We start from the raw sequence: 21,141 nt of genomic DNA, 5'->3' as shown, positions 1-21,141 counted from the left end.
TTTGAAATAACAACTGGAATTCCATCACCTCCACTAACTTTGTTTGTAGTGATGCTTCTTAAGGCCCACTTGACTTTGCATTTCACGGTGTCTGGCTGTAGATGAGTGATCACACCATCGTGATTATCTGGGTCATGAAGATAAAAGTTGGCTTAAAACTCAACGTTTTGAAAACTAAAATCATGTTATCTTGTCCCATCACTTCATGGCAAATAGATGGGGGAAACAATGGAAACAATAACAGACTTTATTTTCTTGGGTTCCAAAATCACTGCAGATGGTGACTGCAGGCATGAAATTAAAAGACGCTTGCTCCTCGGAAGAAAGGCTATGACAAAATTAGACAGCATATTAAAAAGCAGAGACATTACTTTGCAACAAAGGTCCATCTAGTCAAAGCTTTGGTTTTTCCAGTAGTCATGTATGGATGTGATAGTTGGACTATTAAGAAAGCTGAGTGCTGACGAATTGATGCTTTTGAACTGTGGTGTTGGAGAAGACTCTTGAGGGTCCCTTGGACTTCAAGGAGATCCAACCAGTCCATCCTAAAGGAAATTAATCCTGAACATTCATTGGAAGGACTGATGCTGAAGCTGAAGCTCCAACACTTTGGCCACTTGATGTGAAAACCTGACTCCTTGGAAAAGACTCTGATGCTGGGAAAGATTGAAGGCAGGAGGAGAAGGGGATGACAGAATGAAATAGTTGAATGGCATCACCAACTCTATGGACATGAGTTTGAGTAAGCTCTGGGTGTTGGTGGTGGACCTTGAAACCTGGCTTACTGCAGTCTGTGGGGTTGTAAAGAGTCAGACACGACTGAGCAACTGAACTGAACTGAACTGATTACCTTTGATGCTGTGTGCTCTTTTCCATTTTCATTCCTTCACCTTCAAAACTTCTCCAGAAATAACCACCATCCTGAATTTTTGTCTATCCCTTGCATTTTTTTTTCTCTTTCTCCCATACGTAGTCCTAACCATTATATTTTTTGTTATACATATTTTGAGCTTTATATAAATGACATGATTTTATATGTACTTGTCTGCATATTTCTTTTGAGATAATGGTTTTTTTTCTGACATTCATTCAGGTGATTGAGGTTAACTCATTTTCATTTAGATTAGTATTCCCTTATACACATACAATATAATTAATTTCTTTGTTTTTTTTTTATTAGATATTTGGAATACTTCTAGTTTGTTTTGCTTTGTTTTGTTTTTTATAACATCCTTGAAATAAAAATTCTTGTACAATTTTCCTAGTGCCCATGTGCAAAAGCTTCTCTAAAACAGTGGTTTTCAAACATTTTATCATGATCAACAGCTAAAAAATATATTTCTACAGTAACATACACACACATAGACATACATATATACCATATCACATACATATTTATATAAATTCAAAGTTTCACACCACTATTCAACAGTAAACTAGAAAGTCTAGCCAGGACAGTTAGTCAAGAAACATAAATAAAAGGCATCTATATTGGAAAGGAGAATTAAAACAATCTCTGGAATTAAGACAGTCTGTGTTTGGAGGCCAGATCAAGATGGTGGAGTAGAAAAATCCTAAGCATACCTTCTCTTACAGGAATACCAAAGCTACAACTACATATAGAATAATTATCTCTGAAAATTAATGGAACAGATTTTCAACAACTAAGGAGATATATATATATATAAAAGGCCACGTTGAGATGCAGAGGAGGAAAAGAGATGTGATCTTGCCAGAACCCACACCCTCAGTACAGTAACCCACAGCCAGAAGAAAATCACAGCTGTAGGGTTTCCTCCCCCGAGGAGTGAAGTGTCCAAGTGTCAAGTTGAGCTCCACATCCTGTGGCGTCTGCACCAGAAAGAAAATTGCCATAGTGTCTGGCTTTGAAAGCCAGCGGGCTTATGTTTGGGAGATCCAGAGGGCAGTGGGAGACTCTGTTCTTAAAGGGTTCACTTGCTCTGAGTTCCACACAGACAGAGCAGCTTAAAAATGCCTGGATTTTATGAGAAGGTGATTTGTCGACTAATTTTAGGACACTAGGGAATGTACCCGGAGAAGGCAATGGCACCCCACTCCAGTACTCTTGCCTGGAAAATCCCATGGACGGAGGAGCTTCGTAGGCTACAGTCCATGGGGTCGCTTAGAGTCGGACACGACTGAGCAACTTCACTTTCACTTTTCCCTTTCATACACTGGAGAAGGAAATGGCAACCCACTCCAGTGTTCTTGCCTGGAGAATCCCAGGGATGGCGGAGCCTGGTGGGCTGCAGTCTATGGGGTCGCACAGAGTCGGACACGACTGAAGCGACTTAGCAGCAGCAGCAGGGAATGTACCAGGGCTACATGTACCAGGGGATGAAAGTGCTGGTAGGTGCCATTTCTTATCTCTCCTTCTATATAGCTGGCCCAGTACTGGTAGGTGTCTTTCTGTCACTCTCCTCAACATAAGTAACACTGTGTGCCCTATCCCAACATTCCACTAAGAATCTGCTCTACCCAATCCACCACCCTCAACCAGTTCCTGTAAAGATGCCTCCACCACATCCTACCCATTGCATGTCTCTGGTCAGGATGAGTGACCCTGCAAAATGACTCACATTCTGGGGGCCTAGCCCCTTCCACCAGTAAGCCTACTGTAATTGCCACCAGGCCTCACAGATGCCTGGGCTGGGAATCAGTCTTTCCCACCAGTGTGTTTGTAGAAGTCATGACCTAAACACAACAGAAGGATGCAGGTAACCCATGCAGGGGATAGCCTTGAGTGCCTGGCTCTGGTGACCAGGAGGGATTACGTCACTGGGCTCTACAGGACACCATCTATATAAGGACACTGTTTCAAGACTGACGCATGTAGCTGATGTCCCTAATATGTAAAACAAGTGTAGAGAGATAGGCAAAATAGGAAACAAGGGAATACCTTTCAGGTGAAAGAACAAGACAAAAGCCCAGAAAAAGAACTACACAAAATGGAGATAAGCATTTACCAGATAAAGAGTTCAAAATGATAGTCATAAAAATGTTCATCAAATTCAGGAGAAGAATGGATGAACATAGTGAGAATTTCAATAAAGAGACAGAAAATACAAACAAGAAACATCAGAACTGAATACAACAACTGAAATGAATAATTAATGAGAGGGACTCAATTACAGAATACAAAATGCAGAAGAACAGATCAGTGATCTGGAAGACAGAATAGTGGAAATAGACCCAAATTTGTAAAAGAGGGAATCATGTGATATGAAGGTATCAAGTAGCATTTCAAAGCAGTAAGCAGATTAGCATTTTTTAATAATATTAAATACTAATTGCATTTTATGTACCACAATAAATTTCATATTGATCAAAGAAATAAATATTATATATGACTCCTGCTGCTGCTGCTGCTAAGTTGCTTCAGTCGTGTCTGACTCTGTGCGACCCCATAGATGGCAGCCCTCCAGGCAAGAACACTGGAGTGGGTTGCCATTTCCTTCTCCAACGCATGAAAGTGAAAAGTGAAAGTGAAGTCACTCAGTCGTGTCCGACTCTCAGCGACCCCATGGACTGCAGCCTACCAAGCTCCTCCATCCATGGAATTTTCCAGGCAAGAATACTGGAGTGGGCTGCCATTGCCTTCTCTGATATATGACTCCTAGATAAAACTAAATAAAAAGGAATAGATGTGTCAAATTTAAGAATATTCCAAGTCAATGGGTTTATTTCAAGCAAAGGCAGAATCCACTGAGAGATTAATAGAATTGACGCATATACTATTACTAAAAACAAATGAAATTCAAATGAAAAAATATATGGAAAGTCCCTATAAACAAAATACGAACATCTAAATAGAGAAATGATCAAAAGATACAAAGTGGCAATTAACAAAAGAAAAAGGTATAAATTGTCAATACATGTCGAAGGGTCTAGTCTTGCTACTAATAGAATACAAATGAAAATAACAATAATATCTTATTTGACCACTTATTCAATACAAAAGTATTTATTCAGAGCCCACAAATACTAATAATAGAAATAAACAAAACAGACAAAAATCCCTATGTACAGCTGCTATTGATGAAGTTCAGTGTAATGGGTATTGACATAAACTTCTAGTAACAGTACTGTTATTGTTTAGTTGTCCAGTCACGTCCACCTCTTTGCAACCCCATGGACTGCAGCAGGCCAGGCCTCCCTGTCCTTCACCATCTCCCAGAGTCTGCCCAAGTTCATGTTCATTGCATCAGTGATGCCATCCAGCCATCTCATCCTTCTCATGCCCTCTTCTGCCCTCCTTCTTTTCCATGATCAGGGACTTTTCCAATGAGTCATCTGTTTGCATCAGATGACCAAAATACTGGAACTTCAGCTTCAGCATCAGTCCTTCCAATGAATATTCAGTGTTGATCTCTCTTAACATCGACTGATTTGATCTCCTTAGTAACAGCATAAATTGACACAAACTTATACCATTTAGCACAATTTAAGCAATATACTTTTGCCAAGAAGTTAAACTTATCAGAAGAATCTGTGTGTGCTGTGCTTAGTCGCTCAGTTGTGTCTGACTCTTGCGACCCCATAGACTGTAGCCTGCCAGCTCCTCTGTCCATGAGATTCTCCAGGCAAGAATACTGGAATGGGTTGCCATTTCCTTCTCTAGGGCATCTTCCCAACCCAGGAATCAAACCTGGGTCTCCTGTATCACAGGCAGATTCTTTACAAACTGAGCTATGAAGGAAGCCTTCTGAAGAGTCTAAAAGAGTCTAAAGGTTTGGAAAGTTTGGAAAACATCCTAATATTCACAATAGGGGATTATTTGAGTAAATTGTGGTCCATTTCAGGTGATGGAATATTATTCTGCAATAAAATATTGGGGATTGATCATAGTATATTTGCTAGAGTTTGCAGGAAGAATTCCAATAAACAATTCACATATCTTCACCACCAAATTTCTGGACCAACTGAGGAATCAGACAGGTGAAGCACAAGTTGCATCTTTATTGCTGAAAGAGATTGGTAGTGAATATAACTTTAGGTCAGGGATCAGTGAACTAATTTTTAAAATCCCACGATTAAATGTACTTTCCTGTTCGAAGGCACAGCTGAACAACTGTTAGGTTCCCCCATCCACCCCTACTCACCACAGGGGTAGGAGAGACGCTTTAGCATATGGCAGGGAATGAACCAGAATGCATCCTCTCTGCAGGCATGAAGAGTGGGAGTGTGGTGCAGGATGACGAAGTTTGAAATTAATTGCCCTCATCCTTCTCCAAAACTCACCAATCTGAGAACTCATGATGGGCAGGTAGAGATAAAGAGAGAACCCAGGAGTGTCAGTCTCAATAAGTCCCCCAAAGGAAATCTGAAGAGCAAATGTAGGTGTGCTACCCAGCAATATTGTATATAGTGAAAATGGTTTTAGGATAGAGGTTATATTTAAAGAAGGTGAGACTCCAAATGGCCTATTCTATGTAAGGCAAGGAGAGAAAGTTGCTTGTTATTTCAGAGAAGAAGGAGGAGAAAGACAAGTGAGGGATGGAATAAAATGACTAATGGCATTCACTTCCCAGGGTAACACTCTCTAAAATTCTCCCCAAATGCAACAACAAATGCTTTGCATAAGTGGATTTGGGGAAAAAACTCACAAAATCCTGGGCTTTGCTGCTAGATGAAATGTAGTACAGAACCCGAAGCCAGCAGGGATAGGCACAGAAGAGTGGAAGCAGAAAGAAGTGTGGGGAAGTAAGCCCTAAGACATACAGACATCATGTAGGTGAAGGAGGACTCTCACAAAGCTGTGAAATATAGGTCCCAGTACAGATTAACCACAACCACCTGACAGCTAACATTCATGTTACACATGTATTTCTTCACATAAGAGACTGAAAGAACTTCCTCTAAGTTCTTGACCCAAAGTACGGTGCACAGACTAGCAAGGTCAGCATCTCCTGGAAGCTTGTTAGAAATGCAAAATCTTCATACCCACTGAATCAGAATTACATTTTCACAAGATCCCCTGGTGATTTCCATGCAAATGAGAATTTTGAGAAGCTCTTCTCTAAGCCGTTAACTATGCTGTAAGATAGATTTTAGGTAATTTTTTACCATTACTGGAATTTTCTGTGTCTTTCACTTTTTTCTACAATGACTGATTATTAACTTTTATAAACGGTTTTTAAAGACCCGTTACTGAACTTCTAGTTCAGGCTTTTCCCTGCTTCTCTCTCTACATATGAATAAATACCCTGGAAACTGTTTAATATACAACCAAAAGAGAACCACAAAAGGTAGAAAGAAAATGGGCTGGTTAGGGGCCCCAGACCTTAAAGAATGATCCTGTGTTGAGTTCCCTGGATTTTCCTTTTATCTCTCAAGATGAGTGCTACAGAAGACTGTAAGCCAGAACAGTCAACAAGCAGAGAGAAGAGAGAGAAGGCTACCCTCCTGTTACAAGACTGGAGGAGGGGAAGCTCAGCAGGGATGTAGTGAAGAGACCCATACTTAGCAATAGCATTGGCCCAATCTGCCTAGCAGCAAGGGGAGAAATCATGCACAGGGGAAGTCTATCCTTCCGACATCCCACCTATTGGAAACAGCAGGTCCCAGTCCACCAGCAGCCCTGTCAATAGCAGAACCGGGGTGACTGACATATCTCATGCCCTACAACGGCCAATAGCAGTGAGCTTATTCTCTGCTTCCAATGGTAGCACCAGCAGAAGCTGGTTGGTGAGACCTAGACTTCACGATAGCAGCAAGGAGACTCCTCCACTCACATCAGACATGCCAGAAGGCCCAGGGTGCCAGGCTTCCGCACTGCAGCAGAAAACAGACCAGGATCAGTATCTCTTGACCCTACACCCATGGTAGTGTACTACTAATCCAGGAGCAGAAGATGAACTGGCCTCAGGGTCTCTTGATTCTCCATATGGTGGGAAAAGCGTCTAGACTCAAGTCTCCTAGTCTTCTGCATGCTAAGATGTTCCAGTCATGTCTGACTGTGTGTGACCCTATGGACTGTAAACTGCCAGGCTCCTCTGTCCGTGGGATTCTCTAGGCAGGAATTCTAGAGTGGGTTTCCATGCCCTCCTCCAGGGAAACTTCCCCACCCAGGGATAGAACCCGAGTCTCTATGTCTCCTACGTTGGTGAGTGTGTTCTTTACCACTAATGCCACCTGGGAAGCCCTAGTCTTCTACCCAGCTGCAAAAGGTAGCCTTGTTAGATGCTTCCCTCCCTTGGTGGCACCAACACTGGTAAAGTGGGAAGCCCACCTTTAGCAAGTAGCCAGAGAGCAGGCCAGAGAATTTACTCTCTGTCTCAAGGTTTGAATATCTCCCATTCCACGCCTAGCAACAGCAGGCAGCCCAGGGAAGAACTTTTATTTTCAAAGGCAGCAACAGCAGAGATACACTGAGGATTTAAGTGCGAGCCAGAAAAATAAAGCAGATCAGAATACCATTGCAAGACTTAGAAAACTAAAACTAAATTGGAAAAAAATCTCATAAAAGTAGTCCAGAATCTACACACTAACCTAAAGAAGATGGTTGCCTGATAAAATAGGTTTAAATAAGATCAAGAATCTTACCATAGCCAACATGTTTAGGATATAGTATAAAACTGTCACATCAAGAACCAGGAAGCTCACAACTTGATTGAAAAAAGATATCAACTGATGTCAATACCAAGATGAATTAGATGTTGGGACTATTATAAATATTTTGAAGCAGCCATCACAAAATTATTTCAACAAGTTATTATAAACCCTCTTGAAAAAAAAAATCTTTAAAGCAACCAGACAGAAAGGACACCTTATCACTAGGGGAGCACCAGTTGGAATGAGAGTGATGGCATTTTCTTATCTGAAAATGTGGAGATAACAGAGATTTGGCACAACCTATTTCAAGTACTGAAAGGAAAGAACTTATCAAATGTGAATTCTATGTCTGTAAATACTGTCCATTTCATGCCTGAAAACTGCTGTTTCTGCCTCTATCTCCCATGGCTTTGCCTCTATATATATTAACCCCATCTTCCTTCTGTGTCCAAATTTACCTCTTCTTCCTGAGGACACCACTCTTTGTGGATAGGGCCCACCCTAACCGAAGCCTTAACATGTTACATCTGCGAAGAACTTATTTCCAAATAGAGTCACATTCTGAGGTTTCAGGTGGACACAAATTTGGGGTCACACTGTAAAACCCAGTACAGACACAAATATATATTTCACTGAAGAGAATATACACTTGGAAAGCAAGCACATGAAAAGATATTCAACTTCATTAGCCATTAGGAAAGTGCAAATTAAGATGACAATGGGACAGCATTGTACATCTATCTGCATGACTACTATAAAAACAGTAAAAATACCAAATGCTAGCATCGATGTAGAGGAAGTAGATGACTCATACATTGTTGATAGGAATATAAAATGGTAAATTCACTCTGGAAAACATAAATGAGCTATCAAACCATGAAAAAAAAATGGAAGAAACTTACTTGTATTTTACTAAATGAAAGAAACCAATCTAGAAAGGATAGTTACTGTATGGTTCCATTTATATGACATTCTGGAAAAGGCAAAACCATGGAGTAATAATATGATTTTCAGAGACTGAGGGTATGGACTGGTGAATCAGCTGAGCTCAGAAGATTTTTGGAGCAGTGAAACTACTCCGTGTGATACTATGATGGTGAGTGCATGTCACTATACACTTATCCAAATCCATAGAATGTACAATACCTCTGAGTGATAATAATTTATCAATGTAGATTTATCAGCTGTAACAAATGCATAGCTCTGAGTGAGTGAGTGAAAATCACTCAGTTGTGTCTGACTGTGACCCCATGGACTATACAGTCCATGGAATTCTCCAGGCCAGAATACTGGAGTAGGTAGTCGTTCCCTTCTCCAGCGGATATTCCCAACCCAGGGATCAAATCTAGGTCTCCCACATTGCAGGCAGGTTTTTTTTTTTTTTTTTTTATCAAGGAAGCCTGCACAACTCTAGTGGAGATGCTGAAAATGTGGGAAGCTATGCATGTGTCAAGGCAGGGAGTATATTGTAAATCCCTGTACCTTCCGGTCAGTCTTCCTTCAATTGCTCATAAAAATAGTCTACTAAAAATTGCATAGGTATAAATACACATGCAAGAATGTGCATTCATACACACAAATTAATACAAATAAAACAAGAAATATGAATAAAATTAATGGATCATATCTATGTCCATATCCTGGTTTTAACATAATACCATAGTTTTGCAAGATGTTACCAATGGGAAAAAGTGAGTAGAGGATACCTGGGATCTCTCTGTATTATTTCCTACAACTACATATGAATATATGATTATCTCAAAATAAAAAATGTTTTCTTTTGAAGTTACTATTAAATTGCTAAAGAGAAGGCCTTCTTACCAAAGATTTCAATGTGCTAAACTAAATAATTCACAGAGATTTTTTTTCATATTTTTTCCCTAACTCATCTATCTGGTTCATGTATGCATAGATTTAAAAATAATAAAAAAGGAAATAACACAAATATCGAAGGCTCTCTCTGTTCCACTCTGGGCTCTATGTAGAAGATTATCAAATATCTAGACACATTTGCTTACAGACTGCTGTGGCTTCTGACATTGAATTTGTCATGGCTTTAACTGAACTGTGGCTTAGCTGATATGGCCCTACAACTCCCTCTTCCTCAGGCGACCCAAGAAGGTAGGATGGATGTAAAGGTTTCAGACTGTTGAAATGGATATAAAAATTCTGGATACCTCTTTTAAGAAGAAGCATGGGTTTTATCTCTCTTTCTTTCTCAACATCACGAAAGGGAAGAAATCTGGCTATTATTTACTCAATTGTTTAATGCACTTTGGGAGACAAATTTAATAAATGAAAACATTCTCTGATGTCCCCTCTAACCAATGAATACAACTTTACATTTTTATTTATTATGTGTTCATTATGCAACACTAAACAATAGTAGCAAAAGAAGAATTGTGAGCTCAAGTTAGAACTTCACGATTTTTATCCCAAACGTCGTGATTAGAAAATAAAAAGAGCACTTTGAGAAATAATCTCTGTGAAGTCAAATGCCAGAAGAGTCTCCGTGGTTCTCTGCCTCTATGGCAAACAGGCAGAAGGAGAGGCACACGTAGTGGAAGGACTGCAGCCTTCCTTTACTCCATTTGTTGTCTATTTGTGTTTATGCTTATTTGCAGTGCAATTTAGAATATGTTCATTTTTGAAGATATTCTGAAAGACATTAAAAAAAATGAAAACAATCCTGAAGGCATTAATAAAGACAACACAATCACTACTTCAATGTAACAGTGCTTCAAGTTTCTCCAAGAACTTCCACAGCTGTCACTCCTTTCACTTGATCTCTATCTGACCTCTTTTGTTGTTTGAATCAAGTTTGTGTCATAATCTATTCATATTCATAGGACATATTACATATTCATAAGACAATATTCTCAGCTACACCAAAGAAACACTTGACTGTTATTTGACACTATTCCTCTTAACCTTTAGTAACATTCAATCTTCCTCTCCACCAATTTTCATGAACAATTCAGCCCAACAGTCCATGACTATAGAGAATTTCAGTTGAAGCAGAAATAAATGTCATCAATTTTTCTAAATTGTATGGCAAACTTTGAACAGTTTTTGGCATACTCATTGAGAATTTTTACCTTTATCATTTATGATATAAAATAGGTGTTCAACTATTTTTATCTTGTTTGGATTTCCTTTGATTCTAATTTAATGAATCTTATTTATCTTAGATGTATATAAAAATGTGCCTTAACCTAAAAAAGAAGAGATATCTCATCTAGTTTAGAAGATATGTAGAAGAAAATTTATTGTTCAGTGATTCAGTCATGTCTGACTCTCTGCAACCCCATGGACTGCAGTGTGCCAGGCTTTCCTGTCCTTCACCATCTCCTGGAGCTTGCTCAAACTCATGTCCATTGAGTCAGTGATGCCATCCAACAATCTCATTCTCTGTTGCCCCCTTCTCCTCCTGTCATCAATCTTTCCCAGCATCAGGGTCTTTTCTAATGAGTAGGCTCTTCACATCAGGTGGCCAAAGTATTGAGTCAACTCTTAGATAGGTTGATAAGAAGTCCAGTGTTCCTGAGGAGAAGAAAGGGGTCCAGAGCCCTCAAGAAGGAAAAAGAGGTCTGGGGCTCTCAAGGAGAAAAGGACAAATGTTCTTTCCTACATTGCTTTGTCTTAGTCAGTATAACAATGTGTCCTGCTTGAGGACATGTTTCTTCTTACCAAGAACTTTCTGACTAATCCTGTCATCTTAAAGTGTATATTATGGAAGTGGGTCTGGTAAGATCTTTCTATTGTTCATTCTAATCTTGTTAATTTAAGATGTATGTTGTGGATGTGGGTCTGAAAAAAGTATATAAGGCCTTGATAAGACTAGCTAGGGGGACATTCTCCATCCCTCTTCTGATGTCTATGTCAGAAGCTTTCTCTTTTCCTTTTCTTCCTTTAATAAAACTCTGCTACACAAAAGCTCTTGAGTGATCAAGCCTAGTCCCTGGTCCCGAAGCTACATCTTCTTTGGAGATCATGAATCCAACATCGTTCACGGTAAGCTATCAGTATTGGGGCTTCAGCTTCAGCATCAGTTCTTCCAATGAATAATCAGGGTTGATTTCCTTTAGGATTGACTGGTTTGATCTCCTTGCAGTCCAAGGGACTTGCAAGAGTCTTCTCCAACATCATAGTTTAAAAGCATCAGTTCTTCAGTGTTCAGCATTCTTTATGGTCCAGCTCTCACATCCATGCATGACTACTGGAAAAACCATAGCTTTGACTATATGGATTTTTGTCAGCAAAGTAATGTCTCTGCTTTTTAATACACTTTCTATGTTAATGTCCAAATAAAGGCATAACATTTGGGAAAGTGATAGTACTTTGATAAATGGAAATTGTCCTGAATTTTCCAAGATTGCAGTTTAAGCAGGATTAAGTGTTTATTTACAATACAGTATTCATGATTCTTTGTCTCTAGATACCGAGTAGAGTCAATCCTCTGTGAGAGTCATCATCTCTGGCAACTCTGTCACCTGGGATAATGACCCACTGATTTGTGAGAGTGACTTAAATATTCTTGTTACTTTACCAATAGATTCTCAATTTCTCCCTGGAGTTATAAAAAATCTTAATTGATTTTTGCATCCTGTCATTCAGATAGCTGAATATAGTTATAATGGTCTCAGAAATACGTGTGAGGTCCTGGTGACTGTTTTTTTAAAGGTCTTCTTTATTCTGGGTTGTGCCTTTCTGAACCTAGGGACTTAAATGCATAAAAGCCTTCAAATTTCATTTTCACATCAATTAATTTGAAATTATGTTGGTTCTGCCAATCCCAGTATAATAACCACGCTGCATAGAAATTTAGTAAAAATTTTTTAAAGTGATACTCTCCAAGGCTGATAAAGCTATGGAGTAATTCGCTTTCATGTACCAAATGTTTAACACACTTTCTTGAAAGTCATAATGTAATACAAGCCTCAAAAATGAGCTTATAATTTTACCCGCTACATAGAATTTATGTTGTTGTTCAGTAGCTAAGCTGTGTCCGACTCTGTGACCATATGGACTGCAGCACACTAAGCTTCCCCCTCCTTCACTATCTTCCAGAGTTTGCTAAAATTCATGTCCATTTAGTTGGCGATGCTATCTGTATAACCATCTCATTCTCTTATAGACTCTTTGCAATTCTTTTAGACTGTAGTCTGCCAGGCTACTCTGTTCATGGGATTTTTCAGGCAAGAATATTGGAGTACATTACCATTTCCTCCTCCAGGGGATCTTCCTGACTTAGGGATTGAACCCATGTGCCCTGTGTCTCCTGCATTGCAGATGGATTCTTTACCCTCTGAGCCATTGAGGGCCCTTGAATTTGTACTTAGGAAATAAAGCAGATTGTAAAATTTTTATTGCAGTATACATTATAATGGCAAACATATGAAACTAACCTAAATGCATTGCATGGTTCAAATTATGGTTTGGAAATAACCTACTGGAAGGAAAGAGACTTATTAAAAATGACTACAGAGAGTTCCCTAAGAAACATAAAATACCCATGCAAAATTAGAAGAAATACTTCCATACATTGGAATTTTATTCAGTCATAACAGGATATTATGAAGAAACACTTAGTAATATAAAGATGACCATTATATAAAAATAGTATACCTAGACCTATTTTCGTATTCAGAGATCAAATTGCCAACATTGGATGGATCATCAAAAAAGCAAGAGAATTCCAGAAAAACATCTATTTCTGCTTTATTGACTATGCCAAACCTTCGACTGTGTGGATCACAATAAACTGTGGAAAATTCTGAAAGAGATGGGAATACCAGACCACCTGACCTACCTCTTGAGAAACCTGTATGCAGGTCAGGAAGCAACAGTTAGAACTGGACATGGAACAACAGAATGGTTCCAAATAAGAAAAGAAGTATGTCAAGGCTGTATACTGTCACCCTGCTTATTTAACTTCTATGCAGAGTACATCATGAGAAACACTGGGCTGGAGGAAGCACAAGCTGGAATCAAGATTGCCAGGAAAAATATCAATAACCTCAGATATGCAGATGACACCAACCTTATGGCAGAAAGTGAAGAAGAACTAAAGAGCCTCTTGATGAAAGTGAAAGAGGAGAGTGAAAAAGTTGGCTTAAAGCTGAACGTTCAGAAAACTAAGATCATGGCATCTGGTCCCATCACTTCATGGAAAATAGATGGGGAAATAGTGGAAACAGTGGCTGACTTTATTTTTCTGGGCTCCAAAGTCACCACAGATGGTGATTGCAGCCATGAAATTAAAAGGCGCTTACTCCTTGAAAGGAAAGTTATGACCAACCTAGACAGCATATTATAAAGCAGAGACATTACTTTGCCAACAAAGATCCATCTAGTCAAGGCTATGGTTTTTCCAGTGGTCATGTATGGATGTGAGAGTTGTACTATAAAGAAATCTGAGCTCCGAAGAATTGATGCTTTTGAACTGTGGCATTGGAGAAGACTCTTGAGAGTCCCTTGGACTTCAAGGAGATCCAACCAGTCCATCTTAAAGGAAATCAGCCCTGAATATTCATTGGAAGGACTGATGCTGAAGCTGAAACTCCAATACTTTGGCCACCTGATGTGAAGAGCTGACTCATTTGAAAAGACCCTGATGCTGGGAAAGATTGAGAGCAGGAGGAGAAGGAGATGACAGAGGATGAGATGGTTGGATGGCATCACCAACTCAATGGACATGGATTTAGGTGTACTCCGGGAGTTGGTGATAGACAGGGAGCCCTGGTGTGCTGCAGTTCACGGTGTCTCAAAGAGTCGGACATGGCTGAGCGACTGAATTGAACTGAATTTTCATCTCTATAATTCTGTAACTTTTTCTATATCCAACCCTGGCAAGTGGCTTTAAGCTTCCTTGATGAAGGGTAGTGAGGAAAATTAACGGTATACATTTTGGCTGTGTAGCACATGCTTCCTCAAGAAGAGCTAGTCAGTCTCACATTTATTGAAGCTGCTTTAGGTCTCTACATTGGTTCTCAACTCTTAGAATTGGTTGATAAATAACTACCACTTTCTTTTGTAGTGATTCAATCAGACTTCTGTTCACTAGATCTAGATCTTCTCTAAAGCTCCAGTACTTTGGCCAGCTGATGCAAAGAGCTGACACATTGGAAAAGACCCTGATGCTGGGAAAGATTGAGGGCAGGAGGAGAAGGGGGCAACAGAAGATGAGGTGGTTGGATGGCATCACTTCCTCAATTTACATGAGTTTCAGCAAACTTCAGGAAGTAGTAAAGGACAGGGAAGCCTGGCGTGCTTTAGTTTATGGAGTACCAAGCGTCAGACAGGACTTATTCACTGAACAAAAACACAATCTTCTCTGCTCATACAAATCAAATAGACCACTATACATCTGCTTCAGTTTTAGAGATTCCATGATCAATTAGCCAATGCAAAGATCTTTGCAGAAAAATCACTCTGATTTCTGTTTCAATTGTCTCTGGTAGCTAAGTGCTACTACTTAGCCTCTGTGATCCTGAAGTCCTTTCATCTCCATTGGATTCAGAGAACTTCATTTAATAGCTACCATTCCCACTGTCATTCCTGTCCTACAGAGAATAGTCAGCACAGAGTTCCTCAAGGATGCTGAAACTTCTACGTAAATGTATTTCCAAAAGCCTTGGATAAAAGGTCTCACTTTCAACCTATGTGCAGCATGGATATAGGGAGTAGATAAACAGGTCTCCATGGGGTTGCAAAGAGTCAGGCATGACTGAGCAACTAAGCACACACACACAAATGATAAATCCACCCAAGTGTTCCTAAGTCCCCATGCCACAGGATGTCTTCCTCTGCAGTACAATGATAATGTCCTGGTATTTCAGTTTCATTCTGTTAAGCCACATTCAAGCTAACATATTGAATTTGGAATCTCAATTCTTTTGGTGTATTCTGTTCTTCTCCAAGTCATAAGTGTTATTTCCCTTACTCTCCCTGGTCCTACCAGGGCTCAAATCTGGTTAAAGGACTAGAAACACTGCAAGGATGTAGGGGTAGATTCTGAGGAAAATTGGCAGTCCTTTCAATTTGGGTTGCCAGAGCTAGTACATAAAGTTACAAGATGCCCAGTTAAATTTGAATTCAGAGAAGCAACAGATATTTCTATAGTATAAATATGTGCCATGCAATATTTGGGATATACTTATATACTTAGAAAAATTTAATTATTTTTTTGAAATTCAGATTTAACTGAGCATTCTGATTCCATGGCAATACTTCTTTAGGAAAGAGGAAGCATCTCTCCTCAGACCAAGAAGGAATGGCTGCTCCTTCTAGCAAAGGAGGCTCAGTAGAATTTCCAGGGTCAAGGTGTTCAGTTTAATTAGAACTTTTCCATATATCTCCATCTCAATTTTCAGAGTCAGTCATTCTTCTAATCAATGACCAAACTTTAGTGTAAGAAAGTCTGTGAAGTTGTAAATTCAATTTGCATTGCAATTCACTCCCAGTATTAGGTGGTGTATTTGGTTTTCAAAAATCTTGGTCATGTGGCTACAGGATACAAGTGTTTCTTTTAGGGTAGATAGAGAAGCTTTCCTATCCAAACCTTGAGCAGTAATTGAAAGCTTTATGCTCACCATTTTCTTTCTCTTAAGTTCTCTGATGCACTTAGAAGCAAGCAACCAATCCCGTTATATGCCTTCCCTCAAATGTTCTAGGACAGTAGCCACTTGGTCACCCCAAATCTTGATTCTATTGATTATAGGTGTCAGTGGGTGTTGAGTGAGGTGATTTCCCCCTACACTCCATAAACTACATGTGTGCCTTTTTCTTGGGCAGCTTTAATTCCTTTAAATCTAATTGTATCAAAGAACCAATCCCAGACTCCGCTGTTACTCTAGGATAAATTTTGGTTCAAATATGAAAGCAGAACTATTATTCTTATTATGCAACAAGAGATTTATTATGAAATTAAACTTTATCCAGTTGCATGAAGAGTTGCTCTAAAAAGATTAGAGAAGTCACTAACCGGCTGTCTTGGAGCTGAGGCTTTTAGAAAACTAAGCACATCTAACAGCTGAGATAGACCTGGGAAGAGGGCTGGTGTAGAAATCTATGAAAGTGCTTTGCTTTTCCTGTTTACTGTTTCTGTAAGCTCACAGTGAAGCATCTGAGAGTGGGTGGGAATCACTGTAGGTAAGCAGGACAGCAGTTGAAGTGAGCTGGGTGTAGAAATAAGGAGAGCAAGAACAAATGGGAACCTGAACATTTGTTCTGTGCATTTATCCCCTTGCCTCCTCTGACCAAGGATGACCTTCAGAGTGGCATGACTGTTGCTTCATTTCTGCCTCAGAATTTCATGCCAACTTCTCAAGCTCTAACCCCAGTCTGGAACCTTCCAGACAAAGTAACTCTGGGAAAACCAGCTCCAATTTGGCCAGAATGACATTGTAGAAAAACACTAGATAACTATAAGTTTCCTATTTCCCTCCCTCCTCTTACTCCTACTTCTTTCTTCTCTTTCTCTGTTCCTTCCTTCCTCACTCTTTCTTTCTGTTTTGCCATTGTTTTCCTTTCTTTCTTTGTTTTTTAAAAATTTTTGCCATGCCACATGGCTTCCAGGATCTTAGTTCTCCAACCAGGGATTGGATCTGGTCTCATGTCAGTGAAAGCACTGAGTCCTAACCACTGGATGCCAGGGAACTTCCTTCCTTTCTTTCTTCCTTCCTTTCTTTCTTCCTTTTCTCTCTTTTTCTTCCCTTTGTCCCTTCTTCCCCAACTCTCTTTTCCTTTCTCTCTCTCTCCTTCCTCCCTCTCTCCCTTTCTTTCTTTCTTTTACTAGGTAGGACCAGTACATATTTCACACTGGTGGAACTATAAGGCATCCTTGTCTTGTTCCTCATCTCAAAAGGAAAAATTCAATTACGCAATTCATTATTAATCTGATATTTGTTGTAGGCTCTTTGTAAATAGCCATTTTCAGATTAAGGAAGTTCCTTTTTATTTTCCATTGCTAAGAATTTTTTAAAGCAAACTGATTCAAATTTCAATTTTACATTCTTGAAATAAATCAACTTGTTCATAATATTTTATAATTTTGTTTGTTTAATATGCTTTTATAACACATTTTATATATTTTTGAGGTATAATACACATATTATAAAAAGGCTTTTGAAGTATAGAGTTCAATGATTTTTAATAAGATCACATTTGTGTAACTAGCACCATTAATTCTAGAACACTTTTATTACTCTATCCTTAATATTTTTTGGAGAGATTAGACTGTAATTTTCTTTCCTGTAATGTTTTTATCATATTTCAGTATCAAACTTATGATAATCTAATAAAATCAGCTTGTAATGTTCCATGTATTTGTTTTCCTATAGAATTTAGGTGAGCTTGGCATTACTTCTTTTAGATGTTTGAAAGAATTGATCAGTGAAGCCATGTGGCCTGGAATGTACTTTGTTATATGATCTTTTTTCCCCCAAGTGTTTTACATTATGTAGACTTTTTATTGAAGTTTAACACATATATATTAAGGTATACAATCTTAATCATTCAGTTCAATGACTCTTTACAAAGTGATGCACCCATGTAAACAGCATTCAGATAAGATATAAAACATTATCAACAGCTCAGGCTCCCCTTCTTGCCCTTTCTCAGTTATTATGTTCCCAAGGTAACTATTATTCTGACCTCTATCACCGAAGGTTAGCTTTGCCTCCTCTTAAGTTTTATATTAAAGGGATCAAAAAGTGTTTATTCTTGTGTCCAGTTTCTGATCAGTGTTATACTAAGGAGACTCATGCGTGTTGTTGCATGTAAGATTAATTGGATCTTTTCTATTGCTGTATATGTCATTGTTAGAATCTAATTAATTTGTAAATTTAACTGTTTAAATATCAGCAGATTTCTTGCATGTATGTATGGAAATCTATATACATTTGCAAATCTTTGTATATGTACAAATCTATACATGCAAATCTGTACAAATTTTTTATATTTCTATATGTGAAATTGCTGAGTATAAACCTCTTCAGTTTTAGTAGATACTGTCAAAAGATTTTATAAAATGGCTGTACAAATTTACACTCCTACCAGAAGCATATGAAATGTCCAGCTGCTCCACATCCTTAGAAACTATCATAAATGTGTGTTCTAATTTATCACATTGCATCTATTGAGATATCTCATTTATTGATATTTTGTATTGTACTGATTGATCATTAGAAAGCTAAAATAGAGTTACTAGAATAAATTCATCTTGCTAATAATGTGTTATAAATGATTATGTTGTATATGGTGTGTGTGTGGTTGCTAATTTTTTTTTACTGCAATATTATAACATTGGGTTAGTATTTTAAAATTTGTCAATAAAAATTCTATTTTGACCATTATACTATCCTTTGTAAATACTGCTGCATTCAATTTCTTAATATTTTGTTCAGAAAACTTGCATTTATGTTCTCAAGAGGTGTTGAACTCTAATTTTTTTTTTTCTTTTAAAGCCATTGTTAGTTTGGGATATCAAGATTATGCTGGTCTTACAGAATGTTTTGGAAAGTATTCATTCTTTTCTATTCTCTGGAATTATTTATGTAACATTAGCATTATTTTCTTTATATCTTTGGAATGATACAGCAGTAAAGCAATGTGGATGGGAGTTTTTGTTGTTAGGCCTTTAATTACTGATTTAACTTCTTCACTAGCTGTGATCTTTTAAGATTTTTAGTATCTTATTTAATAAGTTATGACAGGTTATATTTTTTAAGGAATGTATTTCATTTACATTTGCTAAGCTATTGGTATAACGTTGTTTATTATAGCCTCTTATTATGCTTTAATATCTATGAGATATGTAGTGATATCCCTACTTTAATTCTTGCTATTGATAACATTTAACATTTACTTTTCCTTGATTATTTCTACTGTGAGTTTATCAGTTTCATTAAGATTTACTGAAAAACAACTTTTAATTTTCTATAGTGTATAATTATTTTCTATTTTATTGGCATGATTTATTAGTTCCTTTCTGATACTTTCTTTGAGCTTAATTTGGTATTCTCTGTTCATTAATTCTTGATATTCAAGCTTAGATATTTATGTTTTTGACTTATTTTTTATAAAAGGTACATTTAAATATATAAATTTTTCTCTAAAAGTTCTGTATTTGCTTCCCACAATCTTTACATTTTCATTATCATTATATGAAAAAATTGCTTAATTTCCCTTTTGATCTCTTCTTCTATCAGTAGTTTATTTAGAAGTATGTTACATAATTTTCAAAAACTTGGAGATTTTTTAGTTATTGTTCTTGTTGTTTAATCCTTTGAAATTTATTGAAAAATATTTTATAACCCCAAATATTGACAGTTTTGGACAAATGTTACATATGCTCTAGAAAAGAAGGTGTAGTTGTTCTCTGATATTTTCTATAATTGTCTCTTAGGGAAATATGATTTACTATGGTTTGTTGTTGTTGTTGTTGTTTTGTTTATCTCCACTTGTTCTCTCAGTTATTGAGAGAAATGTGTAAAATATCTGTTACCTTCCTAGGACTGCCAAAACAAATTGCCACAAATTTTACAGTTGTTGTTGTTCAGTTGCTCAGTCGGGTCTGACTTTTTCCGACCGCATGGACTGCAGCATGCTAGGCCTCCTTGTCCATTACCAACTGCCAGAGTTTACTCAAACTCATGTCCATTGAGTCGGTGATGCCTTCAAACCATCTCATCCTCGATTGCCCCCTTCTCCTCCTGCCTTCAATCTTTCCCAGCATCAGGGTCTTTTCAAATGAGTCAGTTCTTCACATCTGGTGGCCAAAGTATTGGAGCTTCAATTTCAGCATCAGTCCTTTCAATGAATATTCAAGACTGATTTCCTTTATGATTTACTGGCTTGATCTCCTTGCACTCCAGTGGATTCTCAAGAGTCTTCTCCAACATCACAGTTCAAAAGCATCAATTCTTCAGTGCTCAGCCTACTTTATGGTCCAACTCTCACATCCATACATGACTACATGAAAAACCATAGCTTTGACTCTATGGACTTTGTCAGCAAAGTAATGTCACTACTTTTTAATACATTATCTAGGTTTGTCATAGCTTTTCTTCCAAGGAGCATGCACCTTTTAATTTCATGGCTGCAGTCACTGTTGGAGTGATTTTGGAGCCCAAGAAAATAAAGTTTGTCACTATTTCCATTGTTTCCCCATCTATTTGCCATGAAGTAATGGGGCCAGATGCCATGGTCTTAGTTTTTTTTTTTTTTTTTAGCCATACATCAGCATGAATCAGTCACAGGTACACATGTGTCACCTATCCTGAACCTGCCTCCCACCTCCTCCCCACCCCATTCCTCTGGGTTGCCCCAGAGCACAAGCTTTGAGTGCCCTGCTTCATGCATTGAACTTGCACTCGTCATCTGTTTTACATACACGTTTCAATGCTGTCCTCTCAAATCATCCCACGCTCGCATTCTCCCACATAGTCCAAAAGACTGTTCTATACATCTGTGTCTCTTTTGCTGTCTTGCATATAGGGTCATTGTTACCATCTTTCCAAATTCCATATATATGTGTTAGTATACTGTATTGGTGTTTTTCTT

General features: G+C 38.1%; 1 pseudogene; it reads left to right on the top strand.

The window, feature by feature from the left end:
- The window catches only part of LOC145505197 (complement receptor type 1-like), a 58,706-nt pseudogene that overhangs the window by 16,791 nt on the left and 20,774 nt on the right, over positions 1-21,141 (top strand).

Source organism: Giraffa tippelskirchi, chromosome 5 (genome assembly GCF_054371585.1).
Source record: "Giraffa tippelskirchi isolate mGirTip1 chromosome 5, T2T-mGirTip1v1.2.pri, whole genome shotgun sequence".
In the NCBI taxonomy this organism is placed as follows: Eukaryota; Metazoa; Chordata; class Mammalia; order Artiodactyla; family Giraffidae; genus Giraffa; species Giraffa tippelskirchi.
Note: the sequence above shows the minus strand (reverse complement) of the source record. Positions and strands in the feature narration are given on the sequence as shown.